This window comes from Scylla paramamosain, unplaced genomic scaffold, assembly GCF_035594125.1.
Source record: "Scylla paramamosain isolate STU-SP2022 unplaced genomic scaffold, ASM3559412v1 Contig46, whole genome shotgun sequence".
In the NCBI taxonomy this organism is placed as follows: domain Eukaryota; kingdom Metazoa; phylum Arthropoda; class Malacostraca; order Decapoda; family Portunidae; genus Scylla; species Scylla paramamosain.
Window position 1 is genome coordinate 362,501 of NW_026973711.1, and position 24,000 is coordinate 386,500.

Genomic DNA, 24,000 nt, shown 5'->3' on the forward strand with positions numbered 1-24,000 from the left:
GAATTCATTAATGAGCTAAGTCACTGAATCACTGGCAGGACACTGGACATGCGAAAACTTCTCCCAGATACATGTTCTGCAGGTTTCAATTGTTGATTTTTCTGCACGCTTACACATTTTTTTTTAATTAATAAATTTTGCAAATACCTTTAACACTCAGGTTAAGTATGTATGAGGTATTAGAAAAAAATACCAATGAGACAGCAAGCATCTTCTCCATGGAAATAATTTTTACATACATGTTCAGTAAACATCTGATATGAATGGAGTAAAACAATGACATGATAAATATATGTACTGAGAAATGCATTTTTACATAGTCTAAGTTGTTCCTTTTATACTTCTTACATGAGTCAAATACAAGCTTTCCTGAATGAGAATGCACATGTGATTTGCACCCAGCCACAAAGTTTAATTTTATTAATTGTTCTAACTGGCAACTTCACACACCCAGTGAGATAGTTATAGCATTATTTTTCCACATCAAACATTTGACAGAGAGATGTGATAGATGGAAATGTTGAATGACAACTTCATATGTATATGTTTTATAGAAAATCCAAATTATATATTGTCCTTCATAATACCATCTTTATACATGCATGTTTCCATATAGCCCTTCTTTAATACTCTTAGAAGCAATATAATTGAAAGAAGTAGAACATACCTTTAAATACTGTTCCATGGTTTCAACAAGGCGTGGATATTTCAGAATCCTTAGTCTTGTTAGTAGAAACCTGATGTTTAATTTGACTGGTTTTGGACTGAATAACATATATTATTCACTATAACCTCCACAGATGCAAAAACCTGTATCCAAGAAAAATTTCTATATTTCCAAAGAGTGGCCAATAGCTCAGTGCTGCAGCTTATACTTGCTCATCCTTCTTCACTGACATTGACAGAAGTAGCTTTTTTTACTTTAAGACAGTGATGACCATGAAATGTCTGCCATGTTGTTATGAGCAATCTGATGACATTGCTGCTTGCTATGGCTGCTGTATCCAGCATTACTTTTACTATTCTTTCACCAAGTATGTTGATTCATATGACATTCAGTGGATTAACCACTCTAGCTGGGTGCAACAAGAAAAAGAAAAATATATATTTACAGTAGCAAGTGAAACCTACATATGATCTTTCCACTTTAGTTTTGGTTCATTGGTCAATGATCAGCATGATCATACCCATAGAAGATATACACAAATACAGTGCACCAATAAACAGGCTGCATAATAAGTTTACAAGGAAACAATCAAAGTAGTTATTGCAACATGTATCAAGTCATTAACTACAGTAACCCTTGGAAAATTTGTGATTTATTGATTTTTTATGAACAATTTCTTATCATACATGGCTAGAAAAAGCAGATTTATCATAATCATACATGTCATATTCACATTTAATGTTTTTTTTTTTTTTTTTACTGGGGAAAACATTATTGAGCTGAACTTAGGTTGGGTTCTTATGAACCATGAATAGAGCATGCACTGCAATATAATATAGAATTGTGGTACAATTCTAAAGAAAATAATATGGTTCATTATTATGCTATGCTTTTATATGATATGATGCAGCAGAAATGTAATGTTAGCCTTACTAAACAGTGGCATCAGCCACAGTTGTGGATATTTCTTTACTCTCCCACAGATCTTGGATGAAGTCAGTAGGATGGTAATAGCAATCAATTTACAATTAACTTGACCTGAAAATTTTTATCTGGAGACCCACAGCCATATTCTTAAGCACACCTTTCTCCTTTTAAAAGAAAAACCTGCTCACACTCACAAATATGGTTGATAGCTGTGAGGTTCTGTGTTTACACATTTTTATTCGAATATTGTGTTAAAGTGTGTTGGTGTGACACCTTGAAATATGAATTATGCAATGCCATTCCCTAAAAGAAATAGAAAGAGGGATGGCCAATTTAGTTTTTGATGACTCTTGATACTTCTCTGTTGAAACAGTTTCAAGTCTTACAAAGAAGAAAAAACAGGAACAGGAAAAAGAATTCCAGAGATACCAGCAAAAGAGAGAAAGAGTAAAAATATTGGTTAATTCTTGTATTAGAAATATAGACTGAATAAGGGTGAGAGGATGTAGCAAGCCTTGTGCAGCATAGCTGCAAGAGTGAAGGAGGTATGCAGTTGCACCAGGCAAATTTCTCTCCAACATGGTGGACATTTGGGTGATATCACAAACCCAACAAGATTGGCATCACACAGGGACTAGACTGTTGTGTTGATGCCATATCATTCCAACAAACCCCTAGCTAGCATCTATTTAGCCACTTCACCATGAATAAGGATATTGAGATACTGGAAGATTGTTCTCCTTCATTGCACTTAATAAAAGATATGTTGCAACTGTAGAAGCTACAGAAGAGACAGTGGGTGCATCCTTGGTTAGCAAAAAGTGTATCTGTCTCCACTGGTTCATATTTGCCTGAGTTTTCTTGAATAACTCATGACAGTGATCCCATAGCATAAGATAATCCCTCACTAGCTGAATTAATTTGTGCTGAGCTTGCACACTCCAGCAAAACTTCATGTTGAACTCCGTCACAACGCTTTGTTTATTTTGCCAGCTGCAGTTGTTAAATAAGTGCTGTAAATAATTGTACACACCAGACAATCAAATTACAACCACACACTCACACTTGACAATTTGCTTCAAAATACAGTTGTTTATTTTCAATTTAGATTTATAGCTTGTAACACAACAGTTATTTGACTCCAAATATTCCCAACACATTCGCCAACACAACCATTTTCTATTCTTTCCCACATCCTAAATCCTGTTGCTTATTGCACATTTTGCCCAACAACCAATAAAAATGGCCAACATGTTGGAAAAAATTTGCCCTGTGTGATGCTGCCTTTTGCAAGTTTAAAAGAGTAGTAACCATTGGAATCATAATTGATCATTGGCAGTTTGTTAGAGGAGAGATGAAAAGCTTCCGACCTCACTCTGTTTAGAAGACCTGAGTGAGTTGAACCTCCCCATACATGAGAGTAGTACTCTGTACATGGACATATAAGGCCCTTGAACAAGATTAGCAGCTGGTATAAGGAAAATTATTGATGAAGGACACTCAACTTCATGGAAGCTGATTTAACAAGAGAAAAGGTGTGAAAATTACAACTATGGTTTTCAGTGAAGGACTGTCTAAGTAAGTTCAATGTACAGGAAGGAGATAGTTAAGTGTAACTAAAGAAGAGGGAGAGTTGTGTTGGAGGATGTGTTTGATGAAGAAACAAAGGTACAGTCAGGTCAATGCTAATGCAAGGATTTGGTTCTGCTACTGACCCACATCAGATGCGATTCACATTAGAGTTTTAATGATGAGAGTAACAGCACAAAATTATCATGGTTCTGACATGGCAGAGACAGGTCCCTCAAAAATTAAAACAGAATATATTCAACCTATAACATTCAAGTTTTTTATGCATACTGTATAACTAAAGGTAATAAATACTTAGAAGTTCACAAAATATCGAAAGGATAATGAATAAAATTCTGTATAATACAGTAACAATCATCAAAAAACCATGCTGAGCCAATGTTTACCTTCACAGCTAATAAAGGCTCAGTGTTGATATCACTGTGGATGGGGGTGGCAGCAGCAGCACCTGCAGCCTGTCCTTCTTCTCACTAAACATGCATCACTGTGTATGGCAGCAGCAGCAGCAGCAGCTTGCCTTTCTAACTAAACTCACATTATTGTGTATTGCAGCAGCAACTGCATCATCCCATCCTTCTCACTAAACCCACATCATTGTGTGTTGTGGCGGAGTTAGTGGCAGTGACAGCGGCAACACTAACAACAGTGGCAGCTGCATCCGTCCTCCTCACTAAACTAGCATCACTGAAGGTAGCAGGGCTGATGGCAGTAGTAGCAGCAGTACACTCACTTCTCCCAATATCTGTGCAAGGCAAGGCAGAGCAATCCCTTTTTGAGTCAGTGTGGATATTAATTTGTGTCCACCAGGCTGGAGATTGGGTGCTGGCAGATACTATGCTCTATCCTCAACAAATTGTTTCACCACCTAACAAACACACACATTCATGCCTGTCTGACCCTATATCTTCTTGATTGGAATACCTGCCTTGTACAGATTGTTATGTTCTCCCAAGTTGTAACCATCCTGGCCATCACACTGGACTACTCAGGCACTGAATGTCGCACAACAAATAAAAATAAATGGTGAGGCACAAAACAACATGCTAACTAACATTCTGTCTTTTGGGCCTCACAAAGGAGCTGAGTGCAGCTGTCCTGCCACAGTGTTGCCAAGGCATCATTGTTACCAACAGATCAGCAAACAGAGATTTTGGGCTACAAGTCAACTCAGTCTGAGCCATGAATTGAAAAATATGATTAATTAATTCACCCTCCACCCAGTGAATTAATTTTCCACACAGACTATATATATATATATATATATATATATATATATATATATATATATATATATATATATATATATATATATATATATATATATATATATATATATGAGACACCTAGAGCCAGAGTAACATAAGTGACACTCTGGCTGAAATGATAATTTTTATCGCGTTGTCTTCCCCCACCTTCCTACTGTGGCAGGAAGCAGAGTAAAAGTCAGAATGGACTCCACAATAGGGTCGAAAATCCACTCAAATGTAGTTATCTGTAGACCCTTCGTGTCGCTCTTGAAGCAAGGCAATGAGCAGCTGGTGCCAGAATGAAGTAACTCCTACCTAGCAGCCAGTAAGCCAATGACAGCACGCACTGCACTTCATGTCACACGACTGACAGCAGCCTGCCTCCCCCACACCTCACACCCACAGACACTCATGCACCCTTCGCCAGCTCACCACCAATGAATGACGCTCTGCCTTTCTTTTACGCTAATACGCAAGATTTCATCATTATGGCAGACAACAATATGGCCCCAGAGGAGCCAGAACCCTCTAGGGGAAGGAAAAGTGTGTGTAATCCTGCAGAGTGGAAGAAAAACTCAGCTAAAAGATGAGGGAATATGGGAGAAGCATAAGTGATCAGGTCTACAGGCCGCCATGTACAGGCACGGATAATGGGGTCTCCCAGTGCTGATGGCTGCTATGATAAAATTACATTACTGATAGCTACAGTCTTTCACAGGGAATTTTGGGCCATCGGTAATTTTGCACTATAGAGTGCCTACATACAGAAGCTATTTTTCTACCGTTTATTATTCTCCCCTGTTATTAGGTGGTCAGATTAGGAAGTATGTGCATAAGTGTCGCTTACGTTTTTGCTTAATAAAATTAGTACATCAATCAAGAAAGGCTTCAGTGGTGGTGAATCTCAATAAACTACATGCTGTTGAAACAACTTGACACAGGAACAGGAATAAACAATGCATGCATGTTTGATAAACAAAATATTGCAAGTATTGTTGTTGTTTTTTTCTCAACAAATAAACTGGATGAAAAAGCAGTCATCCATTAGCCTTTAAGAATGCTTTAATTTCACTAAATGCCCAGGTATAGGCTGTAAACCACATGCAATAACAAACATTTTGAAGCCAAGCCCTACTTCCTATCTCAATTAATTGAGGAGATATTGCATTCTGAATGTTGCAAAACTTTGATTGCTTTTTTCTTCATTTTCTACTTCTGGTGCTTGCATTACTCTGGCTCTAGGTGCCTCATATATATATATATATATATATATATATATATATATATATATATATATATATATATATATATATATATATATATATATATATATATATATATTATACAGACACTCGCCAACTTACAAACATCCAAGTTACAAAGATCCAGAAATACAAGCGAGGGGCCTGCCTCAGGGGAAATCCTGAGTCCTCTGTAGCATCATGATCAATATCGAGAGGCATCATGTTATTCATACTTAAGACCACACTGCTGCATCATGCCAAGTATGGGGACAAAACACACATACAGTGGAACCTCAGTTACTGAACACCTCCCTTTTTAACAAATTGGTTTTCAAACAAAATTTTGAAGTCATTTTTGCTTCAGTTGCGGTACCATAATTCAGTTCTAGAACAAAGTTACATGATTTCAGATATTAAAAGGCATAGCAAAAGCTGCCGTTTATTAATAATTTATAGTTTCTATAAATATTCACTTCATTTTTATATGTTTGGAGGAGAGAGAAAGAGTGTAAGACAGTAATTTAATCTTTGAAGTTAATCTTTAATCATTGAATTTGAATCTTTGAATGTTAGTGTGATCTCGTTGAAAAGCCTTGATGTAAATAGTTTTCGGTGCTTAGGAGTAATCCCGAGCCAAATGTGGCTCTCTTGATGATCCCCCAATGCCATCACTACTGCACAACTGCATTTTTCCAGTACCTTTTTCCAGCAACAAGATGTCTAAGTGTTATGATCACATTCATTTTGGTGGTAAGTGGGTTGCTCCTCTCTTTGTCACTGTAAGGTTTCCCTTACTAGATCTGTGACAAACAGAACACCTGCACGGTCTAATCAGTATCTTCTGATGAGTTTTGTCACTAAGTTCATTCAATGCATTCTTTCTGGATAAATAATTTGTGAGCTGATGTTATGCAGCAGCCATGTTGGCTGTGGGAGCATCTGTCATAAGCCGCTAAGACAGGATAGACTGTTGTCTGGGAATGGATTAATCCACTTTACATTGATTCCTATGGGGAAAATAGTTTTGGTTTTCAAACATTTACAATTTTGAATGGCATTCAGGAATTAATTCAGTTCGAGAACCGAGGTCTCGCTGTTTTCACACAGTTCTAAATATTACTAGACCAAACCATGCTGCATCATACTGAATATGAGGACAAAGCATACACACATTGTGGTGGCACTGCACTACTGTGTCACATCAAATGTCAGGACAAAACACACATGGGGTGGCCACTGCTGCATCACACTGAATGTGAGGATGAAATGCACACTCATGTGGTGGCTGCACTGCTGTATCACACTGAATGTGAGGACAAAACACCTGCTCATGTGGCAGCTTCACCAGCCGCTGTGTCATTCTGAATGTGAGGACAGAACACACACACTTGTATGGCAGCTATACCACAGTGTCATGCCAAATGTGAGGACAAAATACTCATATAGTGCTAGGCTCTGCAATCAACATAAGTAAGCATTTTTTAGTATTTTTAAATCCCAGAATTTTGCATTTCTCAAGTGTTTATGCACTAGAGAGGGGGAAAGAGAAGCTTTTGTCACATTATATTGCAAAAGCACACAAACAAATGAGAGATGTCACACCACTATAGTGCCGCTGCATCAACCACAGACTTTTGTGTCATGCTGCACTGTTGCACCACTGTGTCATACCAGATGTGAGAACAAAACACAGATTCACACAGTTCTAGATGCTGTGGTATTGTACTGCAGCATTGCTGTTTCACGCCATATGTGAGAACAAAACACATATTCAGACAGTTCTAGATGCCATGGTATTGTACTGCAGCATCGCTGTGACACACCATATGTGAGAACAAAACACATATTCACACAGTTCTAGATGCTGTGGTATTGTAATGCAGCATCACTGTATCACACCATATGTGAGAACAAAACATATATTCACACAGTTCTAGATACCATGGTATTGTACTGCTGTACTGTTGTGTCACACCATATGTGAGGACAGTACCATTCCACTGCACCTCTGCATCATGCTGAATGTGAGAACAAAACACATTCAAAAAAATTCTAGTTACCATGGCACTGGACTGCCACACTGCTGTGTCATGCTGGATGTGAGAACAAAACACACTTACACACTTCTAGATGCCATGGTGCTGCATGACTGTATTGCTGCATCATGCCATAAGTAAAGACAAAATACACCCACATGGCTCTAGGCCATGTGGCTGGAATGAATAAGCATTTTTCAGTGTTGTCAATACCCATATTTTTGTGATACTTGAATTAAGCAGTATGCATCAGGAAGAAAGCAAGCATGAAACTCTAGAGGGTACTGTATGATAATATCTCTGTATGTCTGGATAGGGATTACCTCAGGTTCTCTCCAGAGAAGCTCAGCATTGAAGAAAATAAAATTTCATGTGTCCATGGTATAGGAGAAATTGAAACATTAAAAATTTATTTAAATGATGGGAGGAAGCTGTGTATTAGCAAAACCCCCAAATTATCTTTGGGTCTGATGATCCTTATGGTCCCAACATCTGAGGGACTGTCGCTCTATTATGATCAGTAGATTTTATCTTGTCATGAGATAAATGTTTCAGTATTTCTATGGAGTGTCTAGATGGGGACATTGCAATATTTTTATCAAAGGAATCAATAAACAATCAATAAGCTCTCCCCAGTCCTGGTGGACTTCCCACTGCATGAAATGTTTTATCACACAGTAGAATACTGTGTGAGGTCCTTTGTTTGAAATTGGTATACTGTCAGTGAAACTGAACTCATGAAAAGTAACTCCACTTCAAGAATGAATTTTTATCTTGTTTAATATTGTGACTGATAAACCTGTTCTGCTTACTTACCATTCATACCATACTTACCATACCATACCATCCATACCATATTCATAACAGTAATGTAAATATCTAAACAAAATTTATCATAAGTGTTCATCCATTTAGATCCCCCTTTGCATAATAATTCCAATTTTTAGTTTCAGTCTGTTTCTGACTGTTTTCATTCATAAGGGAAACGCATAAGCTTGATATGTTGCAGCCACTAAAAATTACTATAAAACAATCATGTCACATATAGTGTTGAGTGTAAATAAAAATGAGGTGATGAATATTATCTTGCTCTCTATGACATCACATACATTGCTTATGAGCCACCTACAATGGGACTCATTTCAGTCTTCATTCAACCTTGTGTCTAATAACCATAATGGATGTAAAGCTGACAAAAATATTTTGTTATGGATAGTGAACAAGCAGTCACTAGCATAATAGAAAGAATGGCAAATGCTAATCATGCTCTTGTTACATCAGTGCTGTTGATAAAAGGGGCCACTGAGCTACCGTCAGAAGTTGCTATGCATCACTGTAGCATGGAGATAAATCAGTAATGAAAAGGTATATTTCATGTAAAATGCCACCCACTTGATATATTTACATACTGGCAACTGTCAACAAAGCTGCCACACCTTTTACCCTTGGTCTCAGGTTTGATAACCTAACATAGTGTATTATGTGGATGTTAGAATTACTTACTTGATGCTTACTTTCAGTGAAAGTTGCAACTTACAGAGTTTGTGCTTGAGGAAATTAAATTCATGAGCTCACTAAGTTAGCTTCCACTCATACTTGATAAAAAAAAAGTAGCTACAGCATTGGTAAAACATTTCTTTTTCATGAATAACAGTCGAAGGAATATGGCTGTATTTTTAATATAATACTGCTTTTTAAGAATTATGGGTAGTCTAAAGATAGTAAAAACTAAAATATGTTGTCTGAGATATTGAGATCTCTGGAACTCAGTCTCATAGATTTTTAAGGAACTACTGTACAATATCTTTTATTGGTTAGTAATATATGCTCTAATCAGTATATTCAGTACTGTTCTCTCATGATTAAGCTATATTATTTGTATAAACTTAATCAACTGTGTCATCCAGCATCCCTGTCAAACTTCAAATCAAACCTGAACTCACTACCTGTCAACATCCCTGACCTACAAAACATTGCTTCTGTAACTATTAGCAAATACCATCATATACTAACATTTTATTTCATATTATGAATTACTTGTGTAGTATAATTTACTAACCATAAGGATGCAGAACACATGTGTATGTTTATAGGCAGCTTAGATGACAATGGCATCTGAATGAACATTAGAATATTGAAAAAGTGCACAAAACAATTTCCTCTGCATGATTAAACTGATGAATGAATATGTGAATAGTAGTCACATTAGCTGTTGATGTACGTCAGAAATTTGGAGGATTCTCCAAGTTGATTTTTTTTCCACTAGGAAGAGAACATAATAAATAAGCCTTGCTAATTGCATTTGTCCCATGAATGGAAAGGACAGTATGGCTAAAAGCTCCACCACCTATAAGAAAAGTGGTAGATGGGCATATCCATCTGAAAGTAAGGAGCATAAGCCTTTTGGTTATAAGTTAGAAGGCTGTCATAGTTCTTAGACTTGCTAAGATGACTGGTATGGTCTCAGTGCCACTTCCTATTGCATGGATGTCAGTCAGTATCTACTCAGTTATAGCTACTGCAGCATAGAGAGATGTGGCTCTAGCATTACTCAGAATTTGTACTTGACATACTGTTTAAAAAAGAAGAGAAAAGTGTAATTGTAAAAGCAATTCCAGATATAAATGGGGGCTAGTTCAGGAGTTAGAGGTGTGTGGATGTACGCTTTGTGAAAATCATAATGAATAAATGGGTCTTATTCATGGAAAACTGGTATGGGCCTTTGAAAGGGAGAGAAGTATGTTCAAATAAACTTTAATTGTTGATAGCAAAAAAAAATGAGAAAATAAAATAAAAACTGTACTTCAAGTGAGAAGGATAAATGCTCAAATTATTATTTGAAAAGTTAAACTTGGGCAAAATAATTCTGATACTTGTATGCATATGCCTTGCTGATTGGCCTAACTAAGATTATGAGTTTTTTGATGAGATGATATTTCTGTTTATTAGTGTAGGCTAAATGAGTAGTACTCTTATGCTTCTCAGTAAAATATATATATATATATATATATATATATATATATATATATATATATATATATATATATATATATATATATATATATATATATATATATATATATATATATATATATATATATATATATATATATATATATATATATATATATATATATATATATATATATATATATATATATATATATATGGTTATGTATGTAGATGTGCATTGGTATACAGTGATTTACATGGTAGCTGTGAATGTTGTGGATGCAGTGTATGACATACAGACTTAAGTTTGTTGGTGCTCTAAGGCCCACAGTGTACACCATATTTGTTAAGAAAGCAATTAGCATGTAGAATGATAGGTAGTACACAACTAGACAAGGGGTATAGCATAAAGTTTGTCAGAAGTTTACATGTGAATTGAAGTGGAGAGAACACTTCATACCATAGGGTACTGATTATAATGTGGTACTGTAAACATATAAAGTAATGACAAGCATATTGAAAGTGAAGAGGAAGATGATTTAAGTGAAGAGTTCACAAGAGGAGTAGAAAGTAACACTTGTAGAAATGGTTGTATACAGGACTGATAAGTTTAAAGAAAAGGATTTCTTGATTGTGCAAAAATAGAAAAAAAAAAATGTTAGGTTGTACTGTGGAACACACTGAAGTCATCCATTTGTGGATCTATGTGTCAAAAAATAAAAGAAATTATCTAATGCAATGGAGAATCATGAAAGGGTAGAGTTCAAGCCAACTAGTCAAAGAGTGACAGTGAATATGCTCAGAGAAGGATGATGCACTCAAGACTGGTAACTAGATGCCCTAAATGTCTAAAAAATTATTTATGACAAATGACTGAATAGGATTAGGAAGAGTGTGAATTGTTTGCACTGCAGTTTGCCTGCACTGTATGGAAAAGCATAGCTGATGAAATCATGATTACATATACAGCTTTTTTAGAGGAATTCTTGGGCATGTATATATGTATGTACACCCACCAGTACACCCAATACACACACATACACACGGCGGAGGTGGAGCTGACAGGACATGTTTTCTAGTGCTCTGCATATACAAGGAAGTAATAACACAAATCACTCATGGTGGAACAAGATATGTTATGAAGACACAGGAATACCTAGGTGGTAAATAGGGAGGGGAGAAACAGTACCATCCCGTCTCTAGGAAAGTTTGGTTTGGTTTGTTTACATTTTGGACAAACATGGTGGAAGGCACCACCCCAAAAGAAAGAGGTTCACTTGAAGGTTTTACTGGAGAAGAAAGAGAACTAAATTATAGACTGCAGTGTAGAAAAATTTTGCATATGGAAGAAATAATGGACAAGTTATTGGAGAGAATAAAAACATTGGAGGCACACCAGAAGAAGACAGGTAATGAATTGGTGACTATTACAGCAAAGTTGATTGAGATGGAAGATAAAAATGAGAAGTTAAAGGTGGAAAATGACTGTTTAAAGAAACAAATAAAGGAAAAAGTAGAAACTGTTCAGAAAGGAAATGAGGAAATGAAGGGAAGTGTAAAAGGATGTGGAAATGAGACAAAATAAATGGTTAAATGAATATAAATTTGAAGAAGAATCACTAAAGAAAATAATACAACAACAAGAAAATGAGAAACAAAACCTGAGACAAAAAGTGGTAAATGTTAATAAAGAAGAGAAAAGTTAGTGAGAGACACTGTAGAAAAATATAAATAAGCAATTGTATTTGGTTTAAAGGAAGAGAAAATAGTAGGTAAGCAGAATTCAAAGAGAGGAAAAGGAAAAGAAAATGTTGAATAAGTTACTGAAGAAAGTGATGGGTGAAGACAGTCAGGTAGTAAACCAAGTGGAAAAGTTCCATAGAATTGGGAAATATGAAGAAAAAAAATGAGACCCATAAGAATAAGGTTTGCAACATAGGTACAAGTAGAAGTAATTAATGGGTCTTGGAGGTTGTCTGGAGATGAAGAATATAAGAATGTGTGGATAAACAGGGATATGTATGAGACTGAAAGATTGAAGCAAAAGGAGCTAGTAAATGAGGCTAAATAAAAAAAGGAACAACGAACAGAGAAGAAAAAAATTTCTGGAGAGTAAGAGATATAAGAATAGAGAAATGGTACATCAGACAGTAAGGTAGTGTTATACTAGTGTAAATGGATTAATGTCAACTAAAATGGAATTAAATGAGTTGTTAAGCAGACTGCACTAGATGTTGTATTATGTGAGACAAAATGAAAAAATGAATGGGGAACTCCTGACATTGGTGATGATAAATATGATTTATGGATGAAAAATAGAAGTGACAAGGGAGGAGGTGGAGTGACAATTCTGACTAAAAAATGTGACAAAGTGGAGAAGGTAATAAAAAGTGAAGACAAGTCTGAAATTCTACAAGTGATGATTAGAAGTGAAAATGGAAGGATAATGAATTATGTAGGAGTGTATGTGCCACTTATGACCAATGCTTGGTGAAAAGAAGAGCATAAAGAGATGTTGGTAGATGTGCTAAAAGGTCTTGAAAAGATAGTGATGGAAAGTAATCATATAGTTATTGTTGGTGATTTTAATTGTAAGGAGATAAATTGGGAGACACTGACAACTACTGGAAGTGAGAGCTCATGGAGTAATAGACTATTGAACTGGGTAGTGGAAAACTTGATGACTCAGTGGGTTGATTGTGATACCAGATTTAGTAGAAGAGATGAACCATCAAGACTTGATTTAGTATTTACCAAGGACATGGAAATTATTGAAACAATACACTATGAAACCCCTCTTGGTAAAAGTGATCATGTGTTCATGGAATCTAATTTGAAAAATGAAAATGTAATCATTGATGAAAATTACAAGGTAAAAAAATTTAAATATAGTAAAGCTGACTTTGGAAAAATTAAGAAAGTACTTTGTTGCGGTGGACTGGAAAGACTTTGAAGATGCAGAAGATGTTTGGGAAAAATGGGATGAATTGATGAGGATATATAATTCTGCTGTGGTGAAATTTGTACCTAAAAAGAGGAACGAGATGTAGAAAGGGTAAAGAATGGTTCAATACAAAATGCAAAGACTAGAAATCATAAATTAAATGTTTGGAATAAATGGAAGAAGAGGAAAACTGAGAGCAGATGGGAAGAATATATTGATGCTAGAAACAAGTACATTGAGATAATAAGAATGGAGAGAAGAAACTATGATAGAGATATAATAGATAAGTGTATAAATGAACCCAAACTATTCTTTAGACATATTAATGAGAAGATGAAGCAGAAGGAAGGTGTATCAAGATTGAAAGTTGAAGGAAAAATCTATGATGATGCACAGGACATGGCAGAGGTTATGAACAATAGTTTCAGATTGGTATTTACTGTGGAAAGGAGAGTTTGATGCTGGAAGGGATAAGTTGGTGAGGAATATACTAAGTACAGTCCCAGTCAGTTATGAAGAAATATTTAAGATGATGGAAGAACTTGAAATAAATAAAGCAACTGGTCCAGATGGAGTATCAAACTGGATATCAAAGGAATGTAGAGAACAACTGGCTGATAAAATTCACAGTCTAGTGGTGACATCACTATCACAGGGAAGAGTACCAAAAGATTGGAAGAGACCAAATATTACATCAATATACAAAGGAGGAAATAAGGAAAATCCACTAAATTATAGATCAGTGTCCTTGACTAGTGTTGTAGGAAAATTATGTGAAAGAACAAGAAAGGAAAGACGGATGGAACACTTGGAAAGAGATAAAATTGTCAATTTGGTTTTAGGAGGGGAAGATCATGCTCCATGAACTTATTGTCCTTTTATTCAAGCGTAGTCGATATTACGCAGGAGAGAGACAAATGGGTGGATGGTGTCCACTTAGACTTGAAGAAGGCATTTGACAAAGTACCACACTGAAGATTGCTACGGAAGATTAAAAATTATGGGAAAAATGAAGGAAGACTGCTGGAGTGGATGGAGGATTATCTGGATGATAGAGAGATGAGAACTGTAATACAAGACCAAAATTCATCTTGGCTGAAAGTAACTGTTGGTGTCCCATAGGGGTCAGTGTTGGGACCGATAATGTTTGTAATATATGTGAATGGCATCAATGAAGAAATAGATAGTTATATCAACTTATTTGCAGATGATGCTAAGCTGATGAGAAGGGTAGAAAATGTAAATGACTATGGTACTGCAAGATGATTTCAATAAGATAAATAGATGGAGTAAATCTTGGCATTGGAGTTCAGTTTAAGTAAATGTAAAGTAATGGAGTTTGATAAGAGTAAGAAAAGAATACAATATCATTATGAGATGGAAGGTGTGAAGTTAAAGAAGTCAAAAGAGGAAGTGGATTTGAGAGTAACAGTTACTGAAAATTTGACTCCAGACAGAAATATTGATAAAATTACTAGAGAGACAATGAATTTGTTAAAAAGAGTAAAAATGGCATTCTCATATTTGGATGAAGGAATGATAAAAAGTTGTTGATTTCCATGATAAGGCCAAGATTGGAATATGCGGCAGTGGTGTGGTCTCCTCATACAAAAAGGAATATTGTAAAATTAGAAAGAGTACAAAGAGCAGTCACTAAGATGGTTCCGGAGTTGAGCAAGTCAGCCTATGAAGAGAGATTAAAAATGCTGGAAATTCCTACCCTTGAAAATAGGAGAGAGAGAGAGAGAGAGAGAGGAGATTTAATAAACACCTATAGAATGATAAATGGTATGGAAAATGTGGACAAAAAATGTTTTATAAATTCAGACACAGACTACAGAGGGACACAATAAGAAGCTGAAGAAAGTTGACTGTAGAAAAGACATCAAGAGGTGTAGTGAACAAATGGAATGAACTCAGTGAAGATGTTGTCAATGCTGTAACTATCCAAACTGGATAGATATAGAGACAGGATACTATGAGATTACTCCCCTCCCGTAAACCACAACTAGGTAAATACAACTAGGTAAACACACACACACACACACACACACACACAACCTTAAACATGAGGAGGAAGGAAAGAGACTTAATTGTATTGTTCAGTATGATGAAAGGAGTGGAACAAATAGAGAGAAGACATAGTGTGGAATGAAAAAGACACAGGTAGATATGGAAGAAAGGTGGAAAGGATAATTTATAGGAGAGATATTAAGAAGCATAGAAGTACAGAAGCACAGAAATATAGAAGCCCAGAATGATTTAGATGAGAAAATAGTTCATACAAGGAACATTCATGAACAAGGAAAATTGGATAATATTAGATATGGAGACAGTACATTATAAGCATAGTTCTTTTTCTGTATATCACAACTAAGTCAATATACACACATGGAAGAGAGAGAGAGAGAGAGAGAGAGAGAGAGAGAGAGAGAGAGAGAGAGAGAGTATGAGGTGAAGAAAGTTTATTGCCCTAACATGGTAGAGATTGGCTGAATGGTGTGACTCTTGGTGAATTTCAGATAGCAACTGCTTCTCATTTTTATATAGGTTAATTGACAGATATTTATTATAAACCAGAGGAAAGCTTGCATTTATTTTACTTCATTTGCCTTCATTTTACTATTTACATTAAAAATGTTCTTTACTAAATTTTAAAAATTTCTTTGTCCATTCATATTTTTCATGCCTATACCTGTTTTTATTTGTATACAAGATGCTTAACTGTTCACCCAAGTTTAACTTTGAGACCTGTTATTTGCAGGCATTTGCATGGTTCAGTGACCTTTTAGTGGAGCATGCAGAGATCTTCTGGTCCCTGTTTGCTGTGGACATGGATCAAGTATTAGCAGAACAACCCCCTGATACCTGGGACTCCTTCCCACTCTTCCAGATACTAAATGACTACCTAAGAACAGATGGTAAGTTTTCCTGTGTTTGGACTCAGATTAAAGGAAACTTGATAGAATCAGTCTTGGACTCAGATTAAAGAAAACTTGATAGAATCAGTCTTGGACTCAGACTAAAGAAAACTTGATAGAATCAGTCTTGAGTATTATGAGTGCAAAATAATGGTGAGTAGAAAATGATTATAACATTATCAAGTGCATCTAAAGTTATAATATACATAGTGTATCTTAGTAGTCTGAAGGATACAATTTTTTCCAAGATATTAAATATCTCTGGCTGATTTCCATTGCAATCTTTGCAGTTGGAATAACTCCAATGAAGGAAAAGGAATGGATGGTGGGGGAAAGAGAGGCAATATAATATAATGAGGTGGTTGTCATATGGAAAAGTTGCCTTATTTATTTATTTTTATTTATTAATTTGTTTATTTTGTTTAATTACTTATTATTCTTATTTGTTTTTTGTATTTAATGGAAACTGAGAAACACAGTTCTATGTAAATAGTCTTTCAAAACTGCTGCCTATTAAAATTTATTACAAGAATTGGCTCTTTATATATTTATTTATTCTTTTTTATTCACCCTATAGAGACTGTTATTCCTAAACAAATTTATGAATGTTGAAGGTCAGGAGGCAAATATGCACATCTTTAAATACTGCAAAATTAAATGCAGCTGTGTTATTTATTGATGATTTATATAAATTGATGTTTTCATATAAATTGTGAAATTGTAAAGGTAAAAGAAACTTATCTTTGATAATTCAAGTTATGATGCTCAAGATTTTGTATTGAGCTGGTTTTTAGTAGATCAGGGAAATTAAGTGGTTAAGAATGATATAAAGATTTAAAGAACAAAGCAGTAAATTGAAAGTAATAAACTATAGTAGTGGAGATCAACTAATGTGACCTGAAAATATAAACAAGTTGGTTTCTGTATTGCAGTTGAAGGAAAGAATAGGCAGAAAAATATGGCTGAGAAATTATACACATAAGGGTCGTTTTGAAAGTAATGATATCAGGCTTCATGTGTCTAAAACATGAATCATCAACATAAGATTAGCTGTCTTCAGAATTGCTTCATGCAATAATCATAGCATGCAATGCACTTTTTATCACCTACTAGTGATGGAAAGTTCTTTGCCATGTTAAAGACACCATCATAATGATAGCTTGAGTACTGGATGTAAAATGAAGAGTTTTTTTTCACCTCAGGGAATAAAAAGAAGCACACGAAGCCAGTTCCAGTGAATAGGGCGGAGGGCTTATCATTTCCACACCATGTCATCAAGAGTCTGCTGTGCAACTTGTGACTGGTGAGCTGGTGCATTGTCCTAATGCAGTATCCATCTTGTCTCATTTTTTGCTGACCTGAAGGCCTAATGGCCCTTTTTGGGATGAGATTATACTCTTTAATAATGGCACCAGTTTAGTCCAGTGTATTTGGGGATAGAGGATACCTTTTTCCAGTACCTTAAATCTTATGTAAAACCATTTTCTTGAAGAGTCATTGTTAGAGATCTTACCCCCGATTATGTATATTTCAATACCATCTCAGCTATGGAACTTGACTTGTTCATCAGTGTTCAGTAACATATGTATAGCACATCCAAGCCAGGTGGACAGAAATATGTTCCAAGTTGCAATGATGTACTGTTTGCAAGTAGAGAGATGGTGATTTTTCTCATTAGAAAATGATATCATGTACTTTCAAAACAACCCAAGTGCAAGCTTTTGTAATGCTTCTGTATGCAAGCCATTCAAATATATTCCAATAATAATGTGTAAATGCTCAGTAAAATCAAAGGGCAGTGTTATGGAAAACCCTACCCATCTGATATTTAGTAACCGATTCATTGGTTATATTGTATAGTAGTTTAGGTCCTCTTGGACTACACATTAATTGTCTTCAGTAATTGCGTTCAAAAGTCTACTGTAACTGAGGGAACTACGGGTTGGCAGCAACTATCAAATCTATGAGGCTGCCACTCCTTTTACCCACCCATGGAGAAGGGAATATAATATACATTAAATCAACTCTTCCTTGCAGAGAAAGAGTCACAACCCAAATGCCGGGGGGGGGCACAATTAGGACAGAGGACAAACTGGGATGAGTCTTGTAATATTCTGTGGACAGCCTCCCACATAATGGGCCAAAGCCCACACCAAACAGAATATTATATCCTTCTGCACATGAATAGTCTATATGCAGTCCCCTGGAGGAATACAGACAGCCACACGCACACAGAATTATGAAGTCCTCTGGCTTCAGAGCTCCCAGCAGCAAGTTCTGAAAGCCAGTCACATTTAACATCACAAAAACATTAATGACACAAGTACACCACAACAGACAGGGCTGGGATGATTAGAGAACCAGACCCAGGCTCTCAACAAAACACAAACTACTGGGATGCCATGATGGAGAGGATGAGACTCATAGCCCACCACAATTTGACTGGCATAACACTCAGCCAGGCCTGTGACTGGTGCTTATCCTACCTAGCAAAGGCAGGGGCATACTGCTGCTAACACTCAGGCAATAGTTACTAATAATGGCCCTCTAACTTATCCCTCTGACTCATGTGCCAGTGCTCCATCATTCAAGCAAGCTATCTGTGTCCTTTCCTTATGTCAACAAGTGCCTGACTGAACAAGGACAATGGGATGCATCTTCCAGCCATTGCATGCTCCCTCAGATGCATGGGAGTGAGTCACATGACATAGGAAAAGGGGGCAGGTAACAGGGAAGGAACGAGGGAGGCCAGGGGTATGGCAGGTAACTGCCATACACTCAGTCACCCTCGCTTATGCTTACTCGTAAAGGACTACAGTCTTGCAAAAATTATTGTGCACTTATGGGAGGGACTGGGTGAAATTTAATGAGTTTGAGGGGAGAGACCAACCCTTCTATTATATTATAATTGAGCTCAATAGGAAGGGACAAAGTTGACAAAATTAATATAGGAAGAAAACTAGGAAGACATGTGAGTTTTTAAAGTAAACTTGGGAGTGCAGGCAGGTATTCATCATGCCTCTGGCATCTTCTGTCTTCCTCTCGCTCTTACTCTCTCTCTCTCTCTCTCTCTCTCTCTCTCTCTCTCTCTCTCTCTCTCTCTCTCTCTCTCTCTCTCTCTCTCTCTCTCTCTCTCTCTCTCTCTCTCTCTCTCTCTCTCTCTCTTAATCAGTTCCTAAATACTATTTGAAATCCGAAGTGTTTGAAAACCAAAACTATTTTCCCCATAGGAATCAATATAAAATGGATTAATCCATTCCCAGACACCAGCCTACCATGTTCTTAGCAGCTTGTGACAGATGCTCCCATAGCCAAGATGGCAGCTTCACATCTCCAGCTCACAAATGATTTATCTAGAAAGGATGTATTGAAAGAAGTTAGTGACACAGAACTCATCAGAAGATACTGTTTAGAGTTTAGACTGTGCAGATATTCTCTTTGTCACCAATCTAGTGAAGGAAGCCTTACAGAGGGACACAGAGAGGAGCAAGCCATTTACCACCAAAATGAAGGTGATCATAAGAGTTAGACATTTTGCTGTTTGGAAAAGCTACTGGAAAAATGCAGTTATGCAGTAGTGATGGCACTGGGGGTCACTGAGTGAGCCACAAGTGGGTCAGCAGTGGCAGCTCGTCAATAGGGACTGCGAGACTACAGCCCCCCCAGTGGATTTCTAGGATTCACGAAAATAATGTTAATTTATTTATGTTTGACTATCATTCACATGAAAACACCAATTCTCATATGTTTATATGAAAAAAACAAATACTGCAAAACAATGAGGAAGTACAGAAATGATTTACTATTTAATGATACGAAAGCCGGGAGAAATGGGGGGAGGCTTCCCGGGCGGAATGGCGAGTGTGGACTGCGGCCAGCGCAGTCTTGTCTCGGCCGTTGTTGTGGCTAGGTGAGTGTTATTGCGTCGGTCTTATTTTCAATCGTGTTTTTCAATTGGTCAGGGATGATTTTAAAATATTATTGATCAGTGATGGCTTGTGCTCAATCTTGATTATCATAGATGGTGTAAAATCACAGAAACATCGTATAAAATAGTATTTTTTTTCTTTTCCCAGGTAGGCCTAGCAGTATTTTGCAAAATGGCACAAGAAGCAAAGACGGTTTCTGCATTGAAAGAACTTGCACTTGCCATGATTTCAATAGAGAAGATTTCTATGAATAATATGCCAGGTTTAAATGAAAAAGTTATTGATCTGTTTGCACAAAACAGGAACAGGAGAATGGACTTCCTTTTCAAATAGACTAAGCCAGCACTAAGGAAGTCTAGCATTTACTGTTAGGATAAGACCTAAAGAATTAAATAATTATCTATCTATCTTTATAATCTATCAATCAATGGTATGTTAAACAATAACAATAAAAGCATTTAAGATTTTATTTGTCTGAATGTGAGACAGCTCCCCCATCAGTAACAGCCACGAGCTGCCACTGTGGGTCAGGATTACTCCTGAATGCCAAAAACTATTTGTTTACATCAAGGTTTTTCAATGGGATCATTTACCTTATTTCAAAGATTGAACTACTGTCTTACACTTTATGCCTCTCCTCTAAATATAAAAAAAGGAAGTAAATATTTATAGAAATTATAAATTAGTAACAAACAGCAGCTTTTGCTATGCCTTTTGATATTTTAAATCAAATAACTTTTTGTTTGAGAACTGAATTATGGTACCACAACAGAAGCAATAATGAGTAAAAATATTTGTTCAAAACTGATTTGTTTGAAAAGGTTCCACTGTGTTAAATATATATATATATATATATATATATATATATATATATATATATATATATATATATATATATATATATATATATATATATATATATATATATATATATATATATATATATAAGTACAAGGACAAAAACTGTTAAATATATATATATATATATATATATATATATATATATATATATATATGGTAAGACTAGGACTAGGCGCGAAACTTGGGAGGGTACTGTATATATTTGTTCTGTTATCTCAAATTTATTCATGCAAATGTGCTCAGCTTCATTGTTTTCTTGTCTTCCTTACTTTGCTTTATTTCCTGCTTCAAATCTTTCATCTCCTTTTGGGTGAATTCAAGACTCATTACGTCCTTTACATTTATTTGGAGGGATTTCAATTTCTCATTAATTTGTTGAAATAGCAGCTCCACGGTGCCCGGGTAAGTCTGCTCCTGAGAAGACAGCAAGGCTTTCAACACTGACATATCCATGGTAGCTGCCAACAAATTAAACAATCATTGAATGAAGTAGTATAACTAGCGGAGAGGCCTAAAAATAAATCTGCTTATGAGCAAAGCCAGAGCAGGACAGAGAGAGAGAGAGAGAGAGAGAGATGTCATCGGCCTTTGTCAAGGTCACTTGCTGGCTGTTACACACCCACAATTAGTCTCTCAAACATGCAGTTGACTGTGTGTCAGCCAATTCTCTTGCATCTTAAGACCTAGGATGTTCATAAAATAAAGCAAGTATTCAATAATTTTGAAATATGCCATAATATGCAAACAGTTTTGTAAAATAAAACAAGTGTTTGATAGCTTTAAAGGGGTCATTACACCATAAATTTGGTAAACAGAGGTTGGTTATATGAACTGTATTTAAAAACATGTAACAAAAAAATTTTTGTTTTTTGGGGGACTGGAACATATTAATAGCATTTCAGTTAATTTCAGTGGGAAAAATTCATTAGACATACAAGCAAATTGAGTTACGAGTTCTATCACAGAACAAATTAAACTCACAAGTCAAGGTACCACTGTATATATATATATATATATATATATATATATATATATATATATATATATATATATATATATATATATATATATATATATATATATATATATATATATAGGGAGTCCCATCTAGAAAATCACATATCCTCAGAAATCAAAGACTAAGTCACCCTAAGTTGAAAATATTCTCTGGTCAGATGCCTTTAACGCCATGGTTTAGAAGTTACAGGACATTTAAATATGAACACGCACCAATAGCAAGTGGCTGCACACAGGCTATAGTACAACATCCAGCTGATTGCTCTTGCCATATAGAATTCCTTATGTTTGCCATACAGAGTTCCTTATTATTTGCTACAATGATACACCGTCTTCTTGTATTCCATTTCATCTTTATTTGCAAGTCTGATATGTAATCAAGTCACATCCCCAAGATGGCAACACCATTACTGCTGCCTTCCCTACCAGCACAGCATTCTAAGTTTACTGATTTGTTTCATTAGGTAGATGATGGAGGCTGCTGCCCTTCATTTAGGTGGTACAAGATATACCATAAATTACTAATTTCCTGCCCAGAAATCAAGGGTTAACCTATGCTTGAGATCAAACTATACATGGGGATATATGGTATATTTGAGTTTTTTAAATAAAAAAAATGACAGTGCTCAATACTCATGAAGCAAAGGTAGTGGACTGGTAGTGCCATCCATTGCATATGGAGTAAGTTGGCCACTTCTTTTCTTCACCACACTTAACCTTCTCAATCATTGCTGGTGGTATGCATTTGATGCTGGGTAAACTCTAGACCAGCTAGTCACCCAACATAAATCTTGATAGTGAGCTGAAATTTGAATCCTGGACTTACTTTGTTGTACTTAGATGAGTTACCACCTAAATCACCATGTTCCCAATTGATGATTAGTAATGTGTAATGGAAGATTATTTCAAAATACTACTTAAGGATATTTTCATCATTCTTTTTATCATCATTACTAAAGAACATATTAACCCCTTCACTACAAAGCGCATAGTGTGAGCCCAACAGCACAGTACGAGGACGAGGCCACTGTCACTCTCCATAGAGTGCAGTTGGCATTTGATATTTTCTGTCTTTTTCAAGAACTATTTTACCTGTTTTTGTTATCGGTTTATTTAATTTTATAACCAATTTTGAGCAAGAAAGTTATACATGTCATCATGTGTAACAGGGTTTTAAATAATTCTGTTCACATGACAATTTTTGTCGGGATGTTTGGTAAATAACTAGGCAACTCTCATTCATCTAGTCACATAATATGCCAACCAGCTCATCATCAAAGGAAAGTTTGGAGGCATCAGAGAGACAAGTGATGAGTTGCCAAGAGTCCAAAGAACTGAGAAACAGTTACTGTGGTAAATCAAGACACTCATCATAAAACATGTCTGACATTAACCTCCAACCTTGTTCAGCCTCCCTCAACTCAACCTCAGGGCCATCACTCTCATCATCACTACAGGAATCATTATCATCACTCTCATCCACATCTGGGATTCATCCCTGCTACTGTCAGAAAGATCATCCATAATGTATGGAAAATAGACAAACTCATATCAGCCTCAAAGTCTCACCCCCCACTGCCAACATGGAAAGTTGCCATGTGGGTGGTACTGAAATTATTTATTGTTTTATGATTGGCTGACAGGTGAATGGGGTAGAGCCAGATC

The 24,000-nt window shown here is 36.0% G+C and overlaps 1 pseudogene; it reads left to right on the forward strand.

Annotated features, from left to right (window-relative positions):
- Positions 1-24,000, forward strand: part of LOC135098127 (calcium-dependent secretion activator-like) — a 375,310-nt pseudogene that overhangs the window by 288,760 nt on the left and 62,550 nt on the right.